Genomic DNA, 23,478 nt, shown 5'->3' on the forward strand with positions numbered 1-23,478 from the left:
CTATAGTTAGGAATCTCTTTTTTGATTTACTTCTCTTTTTTTTCTCCATATGTTTGTTTTGTTTCTTAAATTCCACATACAAGTGAAATCATATAGTATTTGTCTTTCTCTGAATGACTTATTTTGTTTAGCCAAATTATGGAAAGAGCCCAAATGTCCATCAACTGATGAACTGTTAAAAAAGAGATGGTATAAATACACAATAGAATTTTACTGAGCCGTAAGAAAAGAATGAAATCTTGCCATTTGCAATGATGTAGATGGAGCTAGAGAGTATTATGCCATTATGTTTTAATTGTTTGGTGTTGCAGCCAGGCCAGTATCCTAAAAAGCACAATTGTTTCTTTACAGGTAAACCTACGGGAACACCTGGAAGCAAACACAAATAACTCCTATAAGAGAATAAATAAACAAAAAGCAGCTGAACATAGACTCCCAATAGAAATCACAAAATAGGAAGAGATACACACTAAGGTGGTCATGTTTCAAGCAATTCATGAAATTAGCCTACCTTGTTATGAAAGAATATTTCTGAAGATGTCCTCAATGGTTATAGTCAGTAAGTGTAATGTCTCCCTGGCCATCCCACAGCAAAACCAATCACTGTATTTAAAGGCATCATAAGAGGACCAGATGAACTTTGATGATAACCAGTTTGACCTGTAATGATATGGTGAAATTTTCCTTTTTAGAGGTAAAAATCAACATTATTCATTTCCAAAAGGATGGGTAATCGTCTCATTGAGATGAAAAAAATTGTTGTACAACATAGAATATATAAAGGAAAGAATCTTCATAAAAACAGCATTGACTCTAGGTGGAGACTAATGAGTTAAGTCGAATACCAGAAATTCAGTGTATGTTTGATGACTTTCTCCACAGCGCGGAATAAATCAACTTACATCAGAACTATTTGTTTTTGTACACTATTGGTCAGGAGACTGCCACATTATCTTCCCAAGGTCATGACAAAGCCTTGCCAGATGCCTTATCAGCACTTCTGGAACAAGCTGAAAATTCACTAATGGTAGCATTATTGTCTAATCTTATTTTTAAGGTGAGTAACCTAGTTACTACTTGCCAAAAGGTGAGTTCTAAAGAGCAGAAGATTCTTTAGAGATCAAAAAATAACCTTTGTAAAGGATTTGGGAATTTAAAATAGTAGAGCAGAAAAGGGGAAAGAAACTGGAAGATGGAAAAAGACCCATCAACTATGGTAGATCATTTACTTAAAATGTCAGTTTTAAGTGCTGTCATTTACAAAGATTCAGCTAGTTTGAAAAACAGCTTTTTGAGTTTTCTAATTTCTCTCATCTCCATTTTTACTTCCCTGAAAGGTTAGAGATCTCCCATTATTGTCTCAGGCTTAATTAATTCTGCATCACCAATACATATTTATTAATTTGTAGACTTCAGGTGTCAGCCTGGACACAATCACTTCTTGTTGAAACATTGAATTTTGAATATTTTTAATAAATACAATAAACTTGTTGTACTTTTTAAAGCCCCTTTTATCCCACAACACCCTGTCTCTCTTATTCATGTGTATGGTAATGTGTATATCCTACAGAACAAGAGCTGTAAGTTGCTTAAAACAAACTCAGGATCAAGAAAAAAAATAATTGATAAATATATTTCTTAAATTTTCAATGATTATTTCTGATTGGAAATTATCTTGTCTAAGTTTCAAATGAAGAATTGTTTTGCCTCATAAAGAAGTTCAGATGTAGTCTGATTTGCTCTATCTGATGGTTTTTAAAAGCTTTGCTAATTAGGCTTAGTGGGCAAGAAATGGCTCTCTGCAGAGACTGATAAAGCTACAGGAGTGAGGGATAATGCCAGGAGCATGGCAATTCAGGAAAATGAGTTTTTGAGACTGTGCCCTGCGTGATTTGCTGATACTGTAACAATCTGAGGTGGCAGCAAAAGAAAGGGACAGATGGCAGGAAACAAAGGTGTCAAATAAGAGTGTTGGTAAATTTCAGAGTTACCTCTTGTTATGGGCTGAATTGTGTTCACTCAAAATTCATATGTGGAGCTCCTGACCCTCAATACCTCAGAATGGAGACAGAATCTCTATAGAGCTATTTAATTTAAAATGGATTCATTAGGGTGAACCTTAATCCAATAAATCTACTGTCTTTTTCTTTTTTAAAAGGTTATTTATTTAACATTTTAGAGAGAGAGATAGAGCATGACAGAGAGGGGCAGAGGAAGAGGGAGAGAAAATCTCAAGCAGACTCCCAAGTGAACATGGAGCCCAATGTGGGCTAGATCTCATAACTCTGAGATCATGACTCTGAGATCATGACCTGAGCCCAAACCAAGAGTCTGAGACTTAAACTAACTGAGCCACCCAGGCATACCATCTCATGTCTTTACAAGAGGAGATTAAGGCACAGAGATACTCCAGATATAGAGATACCCCAGACACATGCATGCACAGAGAGTTTACCAGGTGAACACACAGTGAGAATGTGGCCATCTATAAGCCAAGAAGAGAGGCCTCAGAAAAAACAAACTTGCTCCTACTTCAATTTCGAATGTATAGCTTCCAGAACTGTGAGAAATAAACTTTTATTATTTTGAAATTATTAGTAGATTATAAAAGTATTAAATATTAATTTTATTTAGTAAATGAATGAAGTAAGTGGTCTGTTGTTTAAGCCACTTAATCCATGATATTTTGTTATAGCAGCTCCAGCTAAGCCACAAATCCAAAGATTTTCATAGAAGATTTAGTAATTCAGGAATCCAGTTACCCTGCTTAGCACAAGTAAATAGTAGAACTACAGAAGGCAGTGAGTTGGGTCAAGAAAGTGACCTAACTGTCTCTCTTTCTGGCCAAAAAGAACCCAAAAGATAAATGACATCTTGTTTTTTGTTGCTGTTGTTGTTGTTGTTGTTGTTGTTGTTGTTGTTGTTTTTCTGTACTCTGCCCTGCTGCTCAAGACTGGCCTTGTTTTCACTTTGTTCAAATGATTTCTAAATTTATTTTTATTCTACCTAGTAATTCTTACCTAATGCTGGCTTTTATTAAAATAAAAAAAAATAATAGCACTTAAGGAATTTCAGGTATGTTAGCATTGAATGTGAGTCTGGGAATGCTAGGAATCATTCCCACATTCATAAAACCTGAGACAGCCGTGATATTGCAATAGTCAGCTAGCAAATATGGATAACAATCAGATTTGCCATTCAGGGTTTATTCTGCTCAGCCACAAGATTAGTGTAAATATGTCCCAGAATTCAGATTGAGTAGGTTCTACAACCATAACCCCAGTGATCATCCAGGTATGAAGGGCTTCTATGAAACTTTGTATGTTTGCTCTTTTCCACTTGGATTTCTCTCATATATGATGATTGTTCTATATAGATGAAGGCCACTCATTCTTTGGTGAAAAGTAGAAGTAACTGTTAGTAAATTGATTTGAAATATATGATGTAAAATATTATTTGGAATTTTCAAATTCTGCCCTTTACAAATCTTCATATAATCAGGTTAAAAGTACAGAATACCAGCTCACAAGAAAATGAATAACTGATTTCTTCCAAGAATTTATGGAGAAACTAGAGAAAGTAAATATCAGAAAAGGAAAATGATCAAGTCCCCTACCTATCCATAAAGAAAAATGTTAGTCTATCTAATATGATTTGAAAATATTAGGTAGAAGAATTTTAGGAAAAGCTAAGACAAATGAACTACTAATGCAGTAGATTAAATAGGGGGAAGATTTTCTTGTGTGAATTTGTTTATCTTTAATAGATGAATTTGCTATTTAAATGTTTATTATTTTTGTTGCATAAAGGAAACACAGAAATCTATGGAAACATTCAATACCACAGAACTGTAGAAACAAATTATTGGAAGAATAATAACCATTTTAATTATCTTGAGGTAATGTTAAAATATATTTATTTAAAAAGTGCATACATACAAATATACAAAATATAGCACACTGTCTTGATTATTATAAGATTTTAGTATATCTTTAAGTACATACTCTGACCTTGTTATTCTTCAGTATTCTGTTGGATATTTTGATATTTTGCTTTTTCATATAAGCTTGGATAAGTTTGTTGAAATGTACAAAATAAGTTGCTGAGATTTTGATATGGATTCTGTTGAATCTAAAAAGTTGAGAAGGGCAGCCATTTTGACAATATTGGATCTATCAATGAACATGAAATATCTCTCCATTTATTTAGATCTTCTTTGATTTGCTTCATCAGACTTGGTAGATTTCCTCATATAAATCTTGAATGTATTTTGTTGGTATAATAAAATTGTAGATAATAAATACTGTATATATTTATACATATTTCAATGTTTTAATACTGATGCATATGGTATTATGTTTTTAATTTTGAACTCCAATTATTCATTGCTGTTGTATGGGAAAGCAATTGACTTTAGTATACTAATCCTATATTCTGTAACCTTAATATAATTGCCTGTTAGTTCTCATGAGTTTTTTTTTATGGCTGATCTTCTGCAATTTTTTTCGTGTAGACAATCATTTCATCTGCAAACAAAGATATTTTCTTCCTTCTCAATCTGTAGATTTTAATACCTTTCTTGTCTTAACTGCATTTGTTAGTACAGTATTGAAATTGAGTGGTGAGAAAGGATGTCCTTGCCTTGTTCCTGAGCTTAGTGGGAAAGCATCTAGTTTCTCCTCATTAAGTATGAGGTTAGCTATAAGTTTTAGTAGAGGTTCTTTACCAAGTTGAGTAAGTTTATCCCTATTAGAATAAATTTTAAAAGACTAACTTTTAATTTAGGCTTATCAAGCTAATGAATGCAGTACTTACATCTCATCACAATGGAGATAGCTTCAAGTTAACAAGTTTTGGTACACAATTTTGTTTGTTTTGTTTCATTTTGTTTTGTTTTGTTTTGTTTTGGTACCACATAGCACAAATTATTCGAGATAATTCTGTTTAGGAATGTATTTTCAAGAAAGAAAGAAGGAGACATTAGTGTGATCCACAACACTAATGGGTATTGATTATCTTTCCCTGAATCAAGATCTCTTTACTGTGTTTGGATATATTCCAGTCTTGTGAGTCTTGGTCAGTGAAAGAGACCACAACTCACCATAGAAATTTTGAAAATCTAAGCATTTACTTTCTTGAGTTGTCTTGTCCTGGGATGTTGGAGCTAGATTAAGGCTCAGGCAGCCAATGAACACAACTCCTACTTCCAATTCAGAGCTACTATCACAAAATAGTATGCATAATGGAAATTTTACCTTATTTAAAATAAGATGTGGACAGCAGTGACACTAATTACAACAGCAACATCCAATTTATAAAAGCAGCAGTGGCTATGGTATCAGTGTTGCTATCCTATGCCCAGTGCCATTAGCATGCCTACTTCCTAAAATTAAACCCCTGGAGCTTTCCTTCAGGTACCCCCAAACTGTGGCTGCATAATACATGCTACTGTTAGCACTCAACATCTATTTATTAAGTGTAGGTTCAGTTGTGTAGTCTGGTGCTGAGGGTGATACTTGAGATGCAGTTTAACTTCAGTTCTTTATCATTTTTTAGACTATTTCTAAATTTTAGTTTCAAGTTACCTACCAAAGTATTAACCCATCCAATATTCTTTTATTAAAATGATGTTTATGCTTTAATAAGAAAGAATTCTATTGCTTGCAACTAAAATTCCTTTGTAACAGACTAGCAGCACTGATAATCTTCTATGGGTGAGATATAGGCACATAATGGCTCTTAGATTTCAAGGAGTTATAATATATAATTCTTGATCTCAATAACTTGTGATTTATACGGGGAGATCAAACAAAAAGATATGAATATCTAATTAAAACCCTACCAAAATACAATAGTAAAAGTATATTACATGATTTATTCCTAATATGTGGAAAGTATATATTTTACATGCAGTAAACTCGGAAAAAATATCTTTGAGTTGCACCTGTGCATGAGGACTGTATCAAACATGAAGCTGAATCATTGGGAAACAATTTTTCAGGTAAAGAGGATGTGAGGAGGCGTAGTTCTGTGAGGAGTGGTAGTGTCTTATTTTTTTATGATCAAGATATGCTATATGTATAGTTAGTAAATGTTTGAATAGATGAATGGATGGATTAATGGATGGATGGATGGTTCAATGGATGGGTGGATGGATGCAAAGGGACAATTTAACAATTATTAAAATATGAAAGCATTAAAATGCAAGTTCTTTCAACAGATAGTATTTTCCTTGATGTAATAAGGTTAGATAGGTGAACGTTAAATATCAACACGAAAAGTACAAGATACAGACTCAATTTGGGGAAAACAGAAAGAAAATTCCTGGGATGTTAGGATTATCAAGTAGACATCAGAGAGTAATTGAAGGTTGTCAATCTTCTACTTTCAGATACTAAAACCCAGACATGAATGCACAGGTAATGAAAGCAAATCGAGGTAATTTGCATCACCTGTTTATTATGGAATATGCCAAGTGATTAATTCTCTTGATTTCAGACCACAATTCCAAAGTCCCTGTATGATTTTGTTTTGATATATTCATAGAGTCCAGATAATTTTCCTGGAGAAGTTATTCTTTTCAAAATAGCTACTGAAAATTTTAATATAGGGGCGCTTGAGTGGCTCAGCCAGTTAAGCATGTAATCTTTTATTTCGGCTCCAATCTTGATCTCAGGGTTGTGAGATCAAGCCCCATATCAGGCTCTGTGCTGGGCAGGACCCTGCTTAAGATACTCTCTCCCTCCCCTTTTTCCTCTCTCCTTCTTCTCTGCCCCCACCCCAGCTCTCTCCAAAAAAAACAAACCAAAACAAAACAAAACAAACAATTAAAAAGCCTTAAAAGTTTTTATTTATTTGAAAGAGAGAGAAAGAGAGTGAGGGGAGGGACAAAGGGAGAGGGATAAACAGACTCCCTTCTGAGTGCAGAGCCCAACTCAAGACTTGATCCCACAAACCCTGAGACATAACCTGAGCTGAAATCAAGAGTCAGATGCTTAACTGACTGAGTCACCCAGGTGTCCCTAAAAAAGATTTTAATGTAAATTTATATGAAGATTTTCCAACATTGGGGAGCTAATTAGCTTTAAAGACATCGATAGGGGCAGGAGGTGCTGGGCGTGGGGACCAAGTAAAGCAAGCAGGAGCCACAAAAATAAAAATAAACAAATAAATAAATAAATAAATAAATATCAATAATTATTAATAATTTACAGTGAAACTCCAAAATGATCCAAAATGTCTGACACCTACTCCCTACCTCTCCCTGCTATAGCCAATCCAAGCAAATATAGATATTCAATATATAGTTGAAATATAGACACAACACAGTAATCTGCATGTTTAATCACATAGAAGACTACATACCTTCTTTTTACTGTCTTTTATGGGTTTGTATTTTCCTAATTTTCTCTTTATCTTTTTATTCAAATCCTTAAAAAATATTTTGTATAACTAAAGCATGTGATGATAATTTTCTATGTAGATGTTATCTTTTTATTTTAGTCATATTTTCAAAACAATATTATTCATATGTAATTAAAAATAATTAGAAAATATTGATGATTAATGATTGCACATTTAGTGTAATTTATTTCATAAATCATGTTGACTTATATACTAAAAATTATTTTCAAAATGTAGAAATATTTTATAGTTGCTCATTAAAACAACTATGAAAAATCTTCAGGGCTTGAAATTATATGGCCTTTATCATTGTGTAAGCTTTGTTTTTATCATCATGTAGATTATCTCACTTATTTTGAGTTTTATGTTTTAGCAGGCACACTCTCCTCAGTACCTAGATATGGAAAGGGAATGCTAGTAAGAAAACAGAAATAAATGTGTGAAAATGACAACATAGTGACATACATATACTACTCTACTAGTTGTCAATGAAAAGTCATCAAGTACCTGATGCCAAGTTAAATTAACATGAGGTACTTCTCAATGAAAAGGGGTTAATTTTCCCTTCTGCAGAAGACAAAAATGCACAGTGACAACAGTTTTGAACCCGGGTTTCAAAGCAAATAGATTAAAGGCTCATGATATCAGACATACACACATTTGGCATTTTCAAAATTTTTAAGTTCATACAAGAAAACTTTGGCCATAATATGTCTAAAGGACACCAAGGTGGTTTGATGTTGTTCTAAGGGAATAGTTCTCTTTTCCAGAATAGACTTGCATTACCTGTCCATTCAAAATTTGTTGTAATTGAAAGAACCCTAATGTGGATGCTATCATTCCCTAGGGGATAACAGATAGATTGCATTCCTATTTATGGATATCATCTTCAGATAGAGACATAGAGAGCCACATTCAGACTGACCAGATTGAGGAGGAAAAGAAACAAATATGAGAAAATTATATTCATCTTCAAAATTTAGATAAACTTATTTAGTTGGGATGCTGTTTGGAGCATCACAGGATTATTTCTACTCTATTTTATCCCTTTTGGTATTCATAGGACTGAGATTCACTTTCTGATACAGTAATATTATTACCAATTGAAATGTATCTAAAACACAATAGCAAATATTTGCCAAAATAACTTGACTTACTCACTCATAAACTTACATTACTCTAAGTCATTAAATTACAGCCAGACTGCCACTATATACAGTTGTGTGCATTTAAAATGGAATGTAAAAAAAGGGCTACCACACTTTTATTTCTCTAAATTTGACAAACTTAAGTGAGTGCAAATAGAAGATCAGAACAAATTTGTTAAAAGAAACTATAAATTCACTTCATAAATATGTCCCAAAATAGTGTCCATGCAGCTCATTACACTTATATATGAATTACTTTAAAAATCATTAACCCTGTACTCACAAAAGTTATCAATAAAGATAGGAACTTATATTTTACACAGTTTTATAAACTTCAGACACTACATTTTTAAAGAAAGTTTTAAAGATTGTATTTTAACACATGTTGAAATAATTTTTCAAGAAATATTTTTTTCATTTAAGGCATGGATGCCTTCTATGGACTTCATGTCCATATCTTTAAGCATTGCCTACATTTATTTACACTTTGACACAAATTCATTCTCAAACAAAAATAACACCAGTATAAAATTTTTGCAACACCTTATTTCAAAACACTTTTGTTGTTTTGTTGTCACAATGAGTGATTTACTGAAAATTTCATCAGACAAAACATTAAATTTAAAATAGTAGAAAACGGATCATATGTGAATAGGAAATACTTTTTATATTTTAAATGCATAGAACTAGACAGATTTCATCTTATAAATAATACTATTAATATTGGTAAAAAGGTTGCAAGTATGAAAAGACAAAGGTAATAACAGAAGTTTATGAATGCCAAATGATATATTATGTGAGAGTTTACCAAAGTCCCTGTTTTGTATTGATTTACTAATTTACCACACAAATTGGAAAACTTTAAAGCGTTCTGTGCACATGATAAGTAGTTAGTATATGTGGAAATGAATAAAAGCTAAATAAATACATGAATGAATAGATGCTGGTAAAAGTATTAATTGGAATGATAACATATTGCCATGAGTTCTAAATCCATACATTTAATTATTAAATTTTAAACAAATTATTTTGTCAAATTATGAAACATAATTTATCAAACTTGTTAATATTTAGTTTTGCTTTTATTATTTAATTGAATTCATTCTATCCATTCAAAGTTAAACTTCCAGAAGGGAAGAAAAGCAGGTTAAATTCATCAATTGAGTAACTGGAAATTCTCTGGTTTAATTTACTCTGTAAGGGGCACCTGGGTGGCTTAGCGGTTGAGTGTCTGCCTTTGGCTCAGAGCATGATCCCAGGGTCCTGGGATTGAGTCTTACATCGGGCTCCCAGCAGAGAGCCTGCATCTCTCTCTGCCTATGTCTCTGCCTCTCTCTGTGTCTCTCATGAATACATAAATAAAATCTTTAAAAAAATAATTTACCCTGTAAGTTACATGTGTACCTGACAGTTAAATGAAATTGCAGCTCTCTGGGATGTAGAGATCCAAATATCTCACATACCTTTCTACACTTATAATAAAATAAATATAATTGATCTCGTAAGGAAGACACTAGATTAATCTAATAAATAAATCAATATGTTTTCCCTTCTTTGGGAGAAAGATAACTCTTCAATGATTGTACAAAGCTTTTTCATATCATTTATTACACAGGATAGTATTAAACTCTATTTTTCTTAATACTTAGTGTCTGTTTTTTTCAAGTGCGATTTTTCCTACATACCTAGGGGTAATATCTCACTCAAAAACTCACATTACTAGAGATGTAGGAATATATTATTGAATCATCAACACCTGTAATTACATTAGAATATCAAGCCCTGGAGAAAAAATTCAGGGCTTTTTTTTTCTTGTTAGTTTATGTAACAAATCAGCTAGCTATATATTCTTGTTAATAAGATGTGTCTAATTGAATCATAATAACTTCTTTGATTTACTTAGTCATTTATCAAAGCACATTTGTTATATGAACAAAATTAAGCAAGCTTCTAAAAATTTCATAACATGTTCCATTAAGAAAAATATGTCAAATGGAGATTAATTTTGAAAAACAGAACTTAAGGTTACATTAATTAATATAGTTACAAAATATTACATTGTGAGATTTTTTTTTTGAGAGAAAAGTAATTGGTGTCCAGTCAGAATGTATATAGATAGGATGGGGAGACTGAAATTGGAGAATGTCATTAATCTTTTCCTAAAATGATAGTTCCTAACCACTTATTATATGCTAAATACTGTCTTAATTACTATGTGGAGACTAAATATTAAACTTTCTGTTTCCCTGGGTTTAAAAGAGAAAACTAATTATATCAAGACATACATGTACATTTTTTTTTAATTTTATTTATTCATGAGAGACACAGAAAGAGAGGCAGAGACATAGACAGAGAGAGAAGCAGGCTTGTTGCAGGGAACCCAATGCGGGACTCAATCCCTGAATTTGGGATCTTATCCTGAGTTGAAGGCAGACACTCAACCACACTGAACATCCATCCAGGTATACCATACATGTGCACTTTGAAAGGGCCAATCTATAAAGTGAAAATTAAAAATCAAAAAATAATTTTGAGTGTAGAATTATGAAAGTAATGCTAATTAGAAAAAATAATCTAATACTTAATATCCAAGTTTGATTAGTAAAGAAAAAGAAAAGGTAAAAATAAAGAGACAGTGTTTATTGTCCTAGAATCATATAAAAATATTTTTCAAATAACATAGGCATATCTTTTCAGCTTCCATTTTGTTGAAAGATAATTTATAGAGTAACTTATATAGCGTCACTCAATCAGATAAATTTGAAGAAAAATAAAATAGAGCATTTTATTTTTCCATCATACTATCTTAGGAAATGGATTTGGAGAAAGAAAAAGCACTGGGGAAGGGTGCAGGGAGAGGTTAAAGAGAAAGATCATAAGCAGGCTCCACACCAATGCCAAGCCCAACATGGGGCTCAATCTCATGACCCTGAAATCCTGACCTGAGCCAAAGTCAACAATCATTCACTTAACCGAGTCATCCAGCCATCCCTGTAGCTTATATTTCTATTATACTTGATTAAATATACTCCTTTAGGCATTGAATACACTAGGTAAGAAAATAGTGTGCAATAAAATATTCCTAACGTTTGTACTCATACATTCACAACATAGATTTTTGCAATTGACTGAAAGATTTGTTCACTCTCTTCTCCAGTGAGTTTTTATCGCAAAATTACAAAAGTCTGCTTCTTGAAAAAACTATTTCGGATTCTAAATGTGGATAAAATGGAGTAGCATGCAGGGGGATCAAGAACAAGTAGAAAACCTAGATAAAAATACAAAAATAAGTCTGTTTAGAAAAATAAGATAGCTGCCTAGGTAACCAGGAACTTAGGAGGTTAGTTATTGAGGAGTAGGGAGCAGACTTTGCATTGGCTTCCTCTTTCCCTTGGAGCATTTTCAAACTTGGTCGGAAAATACTGAAAATCTAAACAGATGATTGCAAATCAGAGGCAGAGAAACCAGTACAGCTGTTAGCAATGTAATGGAGGTGAAGACAAAAGTTGAATATTAAAACTAGTAAAGAACCAGGACTAGAGCAGCCAAGATAGTAGGGAGAAGCAAGGGTCTGAGGATTTAAGAGCCTGGGACACTCCAAGAGGCCAGCTAAAGGCCAGTTAAAGGTCAGCTCATTTAACGCCAAAGTAAATTGTTATTGAAGCTAACAAAAATCAATATCTGGAACAGATGACTTGAAATAAAGAGGATATTCATTCCTACATATAAAATTAAGTCAATGTATAAGTACAAACACTGCTTTGTGAAATTTTGCTTGAATATTTTTGCAATTACATATGAATTTAAAACAGTTTCTAAAATCAGCAGCTGGAAAGCAATAACGAAATTAATTTTAAAGATATAACGTGTGTGTGTTTTACTAATGTAATAGTATGTTTTAGATCAACATTTTCTCCTTGAATTTTTTTAAATTCCTAAAAGAATATTATTTTGTTCTGTTTGCATAAGGAATTATGAGTTCTATCTCAATTATTATTATTTACTATTTTATAAGTAAACATATATGATACTTCATACATTGCTGAGCATTTGCTTTAAAACTCCTGGCTTAGGGACACCTGGTTGGCTCAGCAGTTGAGTGTCTGCCTTTGGCTCAGGGAATGATCCTGCGGTCCTGGATTGAGTCCCACATCAGGCTCCCTGCATGGAGCCTGCTTCTCCCTCTGCCTGAGTCTCTGCTTCTCTCTCTCTTTCTGTGTCTCTCATGAATAAATAAATAAAAATCTATAAACAAACAAACAAAAACAAAAACCAAAAACCCAAAAAACAACAACAAAAACAAACAAACAAAAAACCCTCCTGGCTTACAACTGGATTAGGAAAAAAAAAAATCTGAAATGTACAGCCACATGAAGTGAAAAAGTCCCTTATATATGAGTGATGGTATAATTTATGAGTTAAAATGGGGTGAGAGTGAAAAGGTGCCTATTCATCATCATGTCAGGAAATAAGGCATATACTGGACTGTCAAAGAAAACCCAGATGCATGATAACCCAATGCATAAACCTCTGTGACTTAGCAGAGCACAGAGTTCACAATTTATTGGTCCATAAATATTAACTAAGCAGATTCTAAAAGGGCTAAACAAACTGAGGAATTAAGAGTTTCAACTTGAAGCTGAAGAAAAATAAGAATTTTTATGGACCTATAGGGATAGTGCTCCCTATATTTTGCCTCTGTTGTACAATTAATCACTAAAAATGATTTTTAAATGGAGTAATTAATACTAGATTGTGTAAATAGACCCAAATGATATATTACAATAAAAAATATTAAATTGCCTATTTATCATAACTTTATTTATTATCTATATCTTAATATAAATTAGTAAAACACCACAAACTCTTAGTGGACTTTTTTAATTTATTTTTTTAAATATTTATTTATTTATTTATTTACTTACTTATTTATTTATTTTGAGAGACCCAGGAGAGAGAGAGAGCAGCAGAGACACAGGCAGAGGGATAAGCAGGCTCCACACAGGGAGCCAACACGGGACTCGATCCCCGGTCTCCAAGATCAGGCCCTGGGCTGAAGGCAGGCGCTAAACCGCCGAGCCACTGGGGCTGCCCCTCTTAGTGGACTTTAAACACAAATTATTTCTCTTTGTTTATCATCATTTACATATGAACTAGATATTGTCCATCAGAATTACCCAGTTTGTAACTATTAGCTCAAAATATGATCATCATGAATATTAAATAGACAATGTAGTCAGTACTATAAAACTTTATGAAATGACTTTGGGAAATTTGTTGAAAGTAGACAAAATTCTAAAAGTCCTGTTAAGGAAATCATGGTCAATTAAATACAAGTTCACTTTCCACATTTGAGAAGCCTAAACTACAAAGGTCAGGCAAAACTTGTTAGTCTCTGCTGCCTCAACCTCTGTCCTGCCCAGCGGAGGATACCAGATGTCTGACAACTGCAGACTCAGCCCACCATTTTCTCATGAGTCAGCGGATGGATGTGCCACTTGACAGCAACAACATCTGCAACTAGGCTATCACTCTCATTCTGGCTTGTCTGGTGGGATGGTAAAATTAAGTAATGTGATAAGTATAACATTTTAGTGTTTGTTTCCATCCATCATGTTTGGACTGGGAATGTTCAGAGAATTTTAAGGAAAATTAAGAAAGAATAAAAGCAGTTCAGTTAAGTTATATGTGGTATTTGATCTATTACAAATTTTCAACACTCTGTTTTAGCCGGAAAGCATATCACATACCATTACTACCAAAAGATATCAATAAGTATCCTGCTAATGATGATAAGTATTTATGTTAAAAATCATAATAGTCTAGTATACTGTGCTTTGCCAAAGGTATGATATTTTCATTCCATATGAACATCGTGTTTTATCTTACAGTTTGGGATATATGTAAATTCTAATCAAAGAATATCGTAGACTTATTGAAGGAAACTACTCCTCATTCTATTACATTCCATTGAATTTACATAGGTCATTTAAATAAACTTCCTCATTTACTTAAATAAAGATTGAGAATTAAGGAAAAAATGACCAATTCCAGTGTCAACTTCAGACTATTCCCTCTCTGACTTGTACTCATGAATGAATCATTAAATAATTAACAATTAGACCTCTGGGATATATAGGGGAAACTGACTTTTAGGATTTGTTGATTTTCATGATATAAATACTCTCATCATAGCTCATTTTAAGCTACCTGAAAATTTAATAATTAGCTCCCTTAGGCCTACATGAGCTGACTGTAGCACACCACTGCTTTTACTCTTCCTATAGAAAAAAGAGATTATGGTAATTGATATTTATTAATTTGTAATTAATTACACATAGCTACTACACATAACCTTAGAGATGTTCACATTTTATTTTTCTATTGTTCATTCCTCCAAAATGTTATAACTGTCCGTGGTAATTTTTTTTTCTATATATCTCATTTCTATACAATATTGAATGCCCTCTGAAGGAAATGACCATATACTTGATTTTTTTTTTTTTTGCATTTTCCCCCTATCATCATACTACTATACATGCAGAGAGGTGCAGCACACAAATGCTGTTGGTGTTAATGACCATATGAGAGTAAGTAAGGGTTTACTTACTCAAGACTGATAATATACAGACTGATCAGGTAAGTCACCCTGAAAGACTTTGTAGAAGCTGACTACAGCCCCAGTGTTTACAATAATCAATTCTAGTCCACAACCAGGATAAGATATCAATACACTCATTGATTATTTCAGGAGAGGAGCTGATGCTTTCCTGACCTCAGATAATAAACTGAGAAAAGAAGGTTTGTATGTAGTAGCTTCTACAGGTGTCCCTAAGTAGTACTGTTACAACCTAGCCACTAATTCTAGCAGGAAAGACACTACTGTTCTGATAATAATTCAGCTTAACTATCCCACAAACTCATGGCTGTGCTCTTTTTCCTTGATTCGGAGGTCCTGCCTTGCATTATCAATGTATATGATCCCTGTGTAAGGGAGCAAAAGGAACTCTGAACATATGCTGTTGATTGTCTCTATATGAGTTTCTCTTATGTGTACTACTCCAGAAGGCTTGAGGTAATATTATTTGGGCATTTGCCCTTGTTTGCAAGACCCTAGATTAGAGTGCTCTGTGAGTATAACATATTATTTCATATGTGAGGGAAATCTGAATGTGAGTTATTTTGAGGTTCTACTTTGAAAAAACTTAACATAAATTTCATTAAAACCTGAAATAGTAGTATTTCTAGGGAATCCACAATAGAGCATGCATTTGGCTTAAGTAGCAACTTTTTAAATAATCAAATGTATTCTAATAACTGCCGATACTCTTCAGAATTTGTCACAGAACTAAAGATGTTTGGAAAAACAGGAGCCCTAATTGTCTGTATACTCTGCTACCTTAACATTAACCCTTCAGAAGTAGCTTACTAATTGACATTATGTTATGGTGTTTCTGAAAATGAGATGCTTTTCTACTTTACTCCATCATTGATAAAATTTATTTCCATCAGGTCTGCTTGAGAGATTCATAACTATTTCCCAAAGAAATTAAAGGAAATATACAATTGCATAAATTGTCCATAAAAAGGCATTCTTAGAATGGAGCATTATATAATTCTTAGAATGGAGCTATATAATGTAGCTTAAATAAACAGCTACACCTAACTTGGCTTTGGTTTACACCTGACTTGGAAATATGTTAAGAAGCTGTTATTCAAATGAGCACATTATCTTTGATTTTGTCCTGTAAGCAACTGAGTCTTTTGTTTAGAATGTGTACTGCTATTTAACCTAAAGGAATATTTTCTTAATTGTGCCATTTCTATTATACTTATTTGTGTTTCTTTGGACCACAGGATATATTTACATGTTCTGAATTACTGTAATTACTCAGTCACTACCCTCCTTATCTTTTTTCATGCACATTCTGCACCTGGATCGTTTATTTGCATATTAGGGACATCTTTCCCTCCCCTGCTGCTGTAAGTTGGGACAAATAGGACTTGTTATCACAATACAGAAGAATCATCCCTTCTGTCCCCCATTAAGTCCTGTTCTGTTAAACACTTAAGCAAACCCCATGTCTCCACAGAAATGGGATTTTTTCACAATAATTTGGAAAAAAAAAAAAAAGTTCTGTGGTTGGCACCACAATTTGTTTATCACCTTTATCCAACTACACAAGAGAGAGAAAGAAAAAGAGAGTTTTTAACCCCCACTACATACAAGTGGATATCCTTCTCAAGTATTTTCCTAAACATGAAGATAAAATAAAAAAGATTCTTTTGTTAGATTGGGTATTTTGTGTGTATGTGTGTGTGTGGGGGGGGGGAGTGGGAATATATTTTAAATGTACTAATTTAAATAGATTCACCTTAGACTTTGTCTTCAAAATAATACATAAACATTTCAATTTAAATATATTCCTATTGTTGAGAAAGCTGTGGAGATAGAAATTAATTAAGAAAATTTTGTGACTTTTTTATTATCTCAAACATTGACTCCTTTTCTTTTGAGTTGGGATTTACTTTAAATACATCTTACTTTTACATATTGGATAAATGAAGGAAATAAAATAAGGAGCTGGTCATTCTTCTCCCCTTAAGAATTCTCTCTACATCCTTTTAAAAAATATATTTATTCATGAAGCAGAGACATAGATAGGCAGAGGAAGAAGCAGGCTCTCTGAGGGGAGCCTGATGCAGGACTCAATCCCAGGACCCAGGAATCATCCCCTGAGATAAAGGCAGTTGCTCAATGACTGATCCACCCAGGCGTCCCTTCTCTCTACATTCTTATCTAAATTATATACAGACTAGAAAAACTCAGAGCAATCATACTTCCTCCATAAAATTATACCTCATTATCACATGCTATTCTAATATTCCCTTCATTTGGGATCCTGTGACATATATGGCCTCTGGTCATTTAACATGCCTTATGATTCTTCTTTTACATGCTTTACTGTAAAGGAATTGAGATGAAACAATAACTAAGGAGTTTGAAACCAGAAGACTCTGATTTTAAAGTCAGAATTTGAATTCTCTTTTTGATATTCAGTACTTTAGATAGCCTTAGTCACAATTATGTTTGAACTTCTCATTCAATAATAATAATGAAAACAAAACAAACTTATTGAACATCAGATAACAAGCAGGATATATGTTACATAACACACAACCTCTGCTGTCAGGTTAAAAACAGTATGGCCTACTGTCTTTAGACCTAGGCAAGATAAGCTTGATGTTACTGACTCTGGCTCTCCTTTGGCAGTATCCCACCCCCATAGTGAGGGGCTTAGTAGGCCAACAAGGTATGCTCTGCTAACATCCTCCCTTCTAGCCCATTCTCTGAGTATTTTTGATTCCAGAACTTTTTGCTCAATAGCATGGAGGACAAAAAAAAAAAAAAATAGCATGGAGGACATATACAAGATATACATAATCCTCTATTTGTATCAATTCTCCTAAGGGTAAAATATACCTACAAGTCCTGGGCAGTGGCTGAAAGGCAACTATTTCTAAATGGCATAGACAGAGGTGGATTTTCAGGCTGGCTGCTCACCCACACCTATGCACACTAGAGCACTCCAGTATGGGGAGAGAAAACAGCTAGACTATAAGCCATGGGCCAGACCTTTGAGACATCAAAAATTCAAAACTTTAACTTAGCATTACAATCCTTATGAAGGCTTGACATATTTATCAAGATAGCTGGGCAGAATGTGATTTGTTATAATAATTGCTAGCTTTATATATTTTATATATTTAAATACATGAAGCACAAGTCTGTAATGAAGACCTGCCCCCTGTTAACCTCTAAACCCCAAATGAACTCTTGCAAATACTAAATAAGAGTCTAATAAGACAGGATATCTAACTCTATTTAACCTGTAGTGGTGAGAGAGGTCACTTTTCTTTTGGGTGGAAAGAGTGATTTAATCTTATTTTATAAGTATAAATGGGTAGTACATATCCAGAGTGTACATGCTAAATAAGTCTGCCTAGTTCCAGCAGCTACCGTAATGCTCCTTATGAAGACAGTCAAGTTACCATGGGGAGCATGCCAGGTTCAACAAAGCCAGGTTATTAGTTTTAAAGAGAAGTTGACATTTCTTTTATTTTTTTTTAAGATTTTATCTATTTATTCATTAGAGACACAGCTAGAGAGAGAGGCAGAGACATAGGCAGAGAGAGAAACAGGCTCCATGCAGGGAGCCCGACATGGGACTTGATCCTGGGACTCCAGGACCATGCATTGGGCCAAAGGCAGGCACTAAACCGCTGAGCCATCCAGGAATCCTCCATTTCTTTTAATTTTAAAATTTTTTAAAGATTTATTTATTTATTTTAGAAAGAGAGAACGTATTCACATATGAACAGGGGTGGAGGAAGAGAGAAAGAATCTCAAGCAGGCTCCCCACTGAGCATGGAGCCTCAAGCAGAGCTCTATCCCTTGACCCTGAGACCATAACCAGGAGATTATGATCTGAGCTGAAACGGATGGCCTTGCTCAACCAACTGAGCCACTAAGGTGCACCAGGAGTTGGCATTTCTACTTGCTGGGCCAAAGATCCTTAAATATAACAGAAACATTGTGTTCTATGTTGTTTATTTCCTCTTGTTTGATTTCATAGCTTTCCTTTTTGCCCTTCAAGGAGGAGAAAGAAGAATACCAGCTCTGTTGCAAGCATTTATTGAATTTTAATCATTGCATAATGCTCTCTGGAAAGATTATCTAAAGCTCACATATCCCTTCAAGTAACACTTTTAAAGGTCTATCAGATCAGGAGGCCAAAGGGCTATATAAACAAATGTTTTTATTAATTCAATTTTTCAAAATGGTTGATATGGGATCTCACAATTTCAGTGAGAGCAGATTAAAGTCATAAATCTGAGTTTATCATACCACCTTGAAATTAAACAAGAGAGCAAGAACTCCCCTTTCAATATGAGGACAAGAAATGGGAAAGTTAAACATGTCAGAATCTAAGCTGAGATTTCAGAGAGCAAATTTCCAATCACTGAATCTCTGCAATAGTGTGGGAAGAAGAAATAGACAAGCTGGCTAAATATTCTCCAGTCTTAGAGGTCAAGTTAGAGATGAATTGCTAACTAGCCAGGCTACTTGAGCACACAATGAAATCCATTGTATTCCACATTCTACACCAGAGGTCAAAGCCAATAAAGACATGAAAGATAAAGCACATTGTTTACTATTACAAGTTTAATGCAACCAATATTTAAGTGCTTGTGAGATATGTACATTTTTAGTTCTATTCTCCTTTTATCTCATTTTCTCAGATAACCATCCATTCTTGTCTCCAGACTCATGAATATTTTAGCTACTTTAGGTTGAATATAGCTTAAAATATTAGACTATGCTTAGTATAGTTTAAAGTTGAGCACAAAGTTTACTCTCAAATGAAGGAAATGAGCAAAACAAATGCTCCCACTCTGGCCCTAACAACTGAGAGTAAGAAGGATGAAACCTGCAATCTTCTGCTGTTTTTCACCTGCTAATGAGGAATTTTCGTTAAAGTCCCAGGTAGAACTCTGAACTTCATATCATTCTTCACAACAACTTTGTTAATTTCTTCAGTGCATTTCTTATTTTCTTTCTATTATTTTTAATTGCATTTACATAAAAGGTTTTTTTTTTCTTAAAAAATTATTTATTTATTCATGAAAGACACAGAAAGAGAGAGAGGCAGAGACAAGAGAGGGAGAAGCAGGCTCCATACAGAGAGCCAGAGGTGGGACTCAATTCCGGGTCTCCAGGATCATACCCTGGTCCAAAGTCAGTGCTAAACTGCTGAGCCTCCCAGGCTGCCCAAAGTCTTTACTTAACTCACTTCATACTAAATGCTGGATTTATAATATACACACTACATGGCATAAAACATAAAACAAAAGCAAGAAAGGACTCACCATAAAAAAATTAGGATATGGCTCACTTTAGAGTAGAGGGAACTGTGGTAAGAGGCATATGAGCCCTTCAGGACTCTGACAATATTCTTTTGCCTTAGTTACATGACTATTTGCTTTAGAATGGCTATAGAAAGTGTGCATTTGTGTTTTATGAATTTAAAGAAAATCCACTTTATTACATTGTGGAATTTTTGTAACAGGAATATACTCTATAATGTAGATTGTAGACAGATTTGTTTAACCTACTTCTTGAATTCAAGTGAATTTTGTTTTGTTTTGTTTTATTTTTATATATTTATTCTTGAGCGAGAGAGAGAGAGTCAGAGATACAGGCAGAGGGAGAAGCAGGCTCCATCCTGGGAGCCTGACATGGGACTCGATCCTGGGTCTCCAGGATCATGCCCCTAGCTGAAGGCAGGTGTGAAACCGCCAAGCCACCCTGGCTGCCCTAATTCAAGTGAATTTTGAATATTGTTTATTTCTTCTCTTCATGGAATTTCTGAGGATATTTATTCTATCAAAGATAACTGACAATCAGCTAAAGTTTAAAATAAGAGCTGCAGTACAGCATTCAAGAAATCTTTCAGAAATCATCTAGTCCAATAATACAAATGGAATACCTCTAACTATGATGTGAACTCTTTTCTGATTATGAAAAAAGAAACATCATATACTGACTGAACAAAAGCTAACATTAAAATACAAAATTTTATAAGAATAAAATATTCTGTTATTGTTAATCTCATTCTCATAATTAATCTGATTTTATATTGGTATAAATTTATTTTTAAAAAGATTTTATTTATTTATTCATGAGAGACACAGAGAGAGAGGCAGAGACACAGGCAGAGGGAGAAGCAGGCTCCATGCAAGGAGCCTGATGTGGGACTAGATCCTGGGTCTCTAGGATCACACACTGGGCTGAAGGCAGGTGCTAAACTGCTGAGCCACCCAGGCTGCCCTATATTAGTATAAATTTAAATGTCCAAATAGTTAGTTTGATCAATACCAGATTTAAGAAAATAATGAATGATGATTTAAGTGTCTTGGAGGATTAATTTTGTAGTGAAAGTTCAATAAATGATTAAATTAACTTATGATTTGACCAAATTCAAGGAAAAGTATTTCCCTTGAAATAAATTGATATACTCAAAATAATAAAATTATTTTCTGTGGAACATCTTCTAAGACATTTGCATTGAGAATGATGTCAACATCAGTTTCTCTAAGTGTATTTGTGGTGGAACACATGCATGCATTTCTTGAGCGCCCAAAGTAGCAGACTATTGTGTTAATCAGAAATATCTGGTCAAACAACCTATAAACACCCTTACTATTGGAGGAAAATCTTCCAACAATATATGTTAAATGAAAATGTATATTGACTTCCCTCCTTCTCTAGGAACTTAACCTATAGGCCTGAGCCTGAGGCTTAGGCAGTGGATACTCCAACTGATAGATGATTATTGAGAAAGTAATAAAAATTCAAGGTCAGTTGGGAGACTAATAGTTCATCGTTTTATTGGTTGACCTGAGATTTCAGAGGCAGGAGGAGGAAATGGTCAGGGAAGCAAGTGTCCAATGATAACAGCAGTGATGACAGCAGTAACATCCCAACCAGAGATATCTTGATGTTTAAAACTTGATGCATGTTAGAGCTCACTCATTCCCTGGACATTTTGCAAGCATTCATCACATGCTTCCAAAAATTCTTCTCATGTTGAAGTTACATAGATTGGCTTTCTCTTTGGTTTTATCCCAAAACTTATGTGTAAAGAGAGAAAGCATTCTTATCTCAATATTCTGCGTTATGATACATTGTGTCACATATATTTTATGTGATGGTACAAAATCAGATATATTTTTTTTTCTGCTGTATGCACTTCAACATCAGATATATTTTTGTACTGTTACAGGCACTTCTACCTTATACACAATAGTAAAAGTCACTTTGGCTTGCATTGTTACCCCTTTTTAGAGAGCTTATTTGTGTGTGTGTACTCTTCTTTCAGGGGAGACTTACATTCTCTAGGGTAATGGATTATGATTTCTTTGACCTTGCATAATTTTAGTAATCAAAACTGAAGGAAGCTTTGAACCAAGAAGACCTAGAAAAGCCCTTACAAGACTCTTTTAGACGCCCACAGTGGGGTAAACTTCAAAATGTGGGTTTTATTGGTCTTTCATCCATAAAGATCCACATCATTTGTCTCCTCTTCAGCACACAAAATGATAATCATGCTTCAGCAGAGTAGTGCTAAAGCAGAACAAATTAGAATGGAATTGGACAATAACCAAATTAATTACCAGGGAACCTGAAAATGATTTAATGAAGTAATTGAAAATATTTCTTTTTTCGTAGGAGAGTGATTTGCCAGATATGTTTGGAAGTGGTCCTTGCATTTTCAAGAGATTTCCTACCTAATCTATGATCATCTGCATAGACATTAAATTGAAAACCCTATTTACAATCTTCAATTTCTTAAAAAATTATTAAAAGAATATCACAGAGCTGAGTGAAGACCCTCTATGAATCCACAGTAATTCTGAGATTGCACTGTTCCTGAATGTATTCATTGTTAGGTTCATGAACTCTACAAGATTTTTTTTTTTAAGGTTTCTATTTATTTATTCATGAGAGACACACAGAGAGAGAGGCAGAAACACAGGCAGAGGGAGAAGCAGGCTCCATGCATAGAGCCGATGTGGGACTGGATCCCGAGACTCCAGGATCATTCCCTGGCACCAAACCGCTGAGCCACCCAGGGATCTCCAAGATGTTTTACTTAAAGCACAACTATATGCGGCAATAGATACAAAGGAGTAAAATATTTCTCTTATGAACAAAATGAATCTGAAAAGTCTACATTGCTTTAGATGTTTTATAGAACTATTAACAAAACATTGTGAAAACTTCAAGAGATTTTACACTTTTGGTAGGGATGAGAACTTTGACTAATAAATACATTGTGAACTTTGTCAGTGGGAAATTTTG

At 33.9% G+C, this 23,478-nt stretch overlaps 2 long non-coding RNA genes across 6 annotated transcripts in view; one reads left to right on the forward strand and one right to left on the reverse strand.

The window, feature by feature from the left end:
- The window catches only part of LOC144301780 (uncharacterized), a 37,777-nt gene extending 36,906 nt beyond the window's left edge, over positions 1-871 (forward strand). For all 5 annotated transcript variants that reach the window (XR_013368634.1, XR_013368632.1, XR_013368633.1 and 2 more), the window contains one exon: positions 352-871. This is a non-coding gene — a long non-coding RNA (uncharacterized LOC144301780). The remainder of the gene's footprint in view (positions 1-351) is intronic.
- LOC144301778 (uncharacterized) overlaps positions 1-23,478 on the reverse strand; it is an 80,814-nt gene that overhangs the window by 28,466 nt on the left and 28,870 nt on the right. The window contains exon 2 of the long non-coding RNA XR_013368629.1: positions 512-660. This is a non-coding gene — a long non-coding RNA (uncharacterized LOC144301778). The remainder of the gene's footprint in view (positions 1-511; positions 661-23,478) is intronic.

Source organism: Canis aureus, chromosome 30 (assembly GCF_053574225.1).
Source record: "Canis aureus isolate CA01 chromosome 30, VMU_Caureus_v.1.0, whole genome shotgun sequence".
In the NCBI taxonomy this organism is placed as follows: domain Eukaryota; kingdom Metazoa; phylum Chordata; class Mammalia; order Carnivora; family Canidae; genus Canis; species Canis aureus.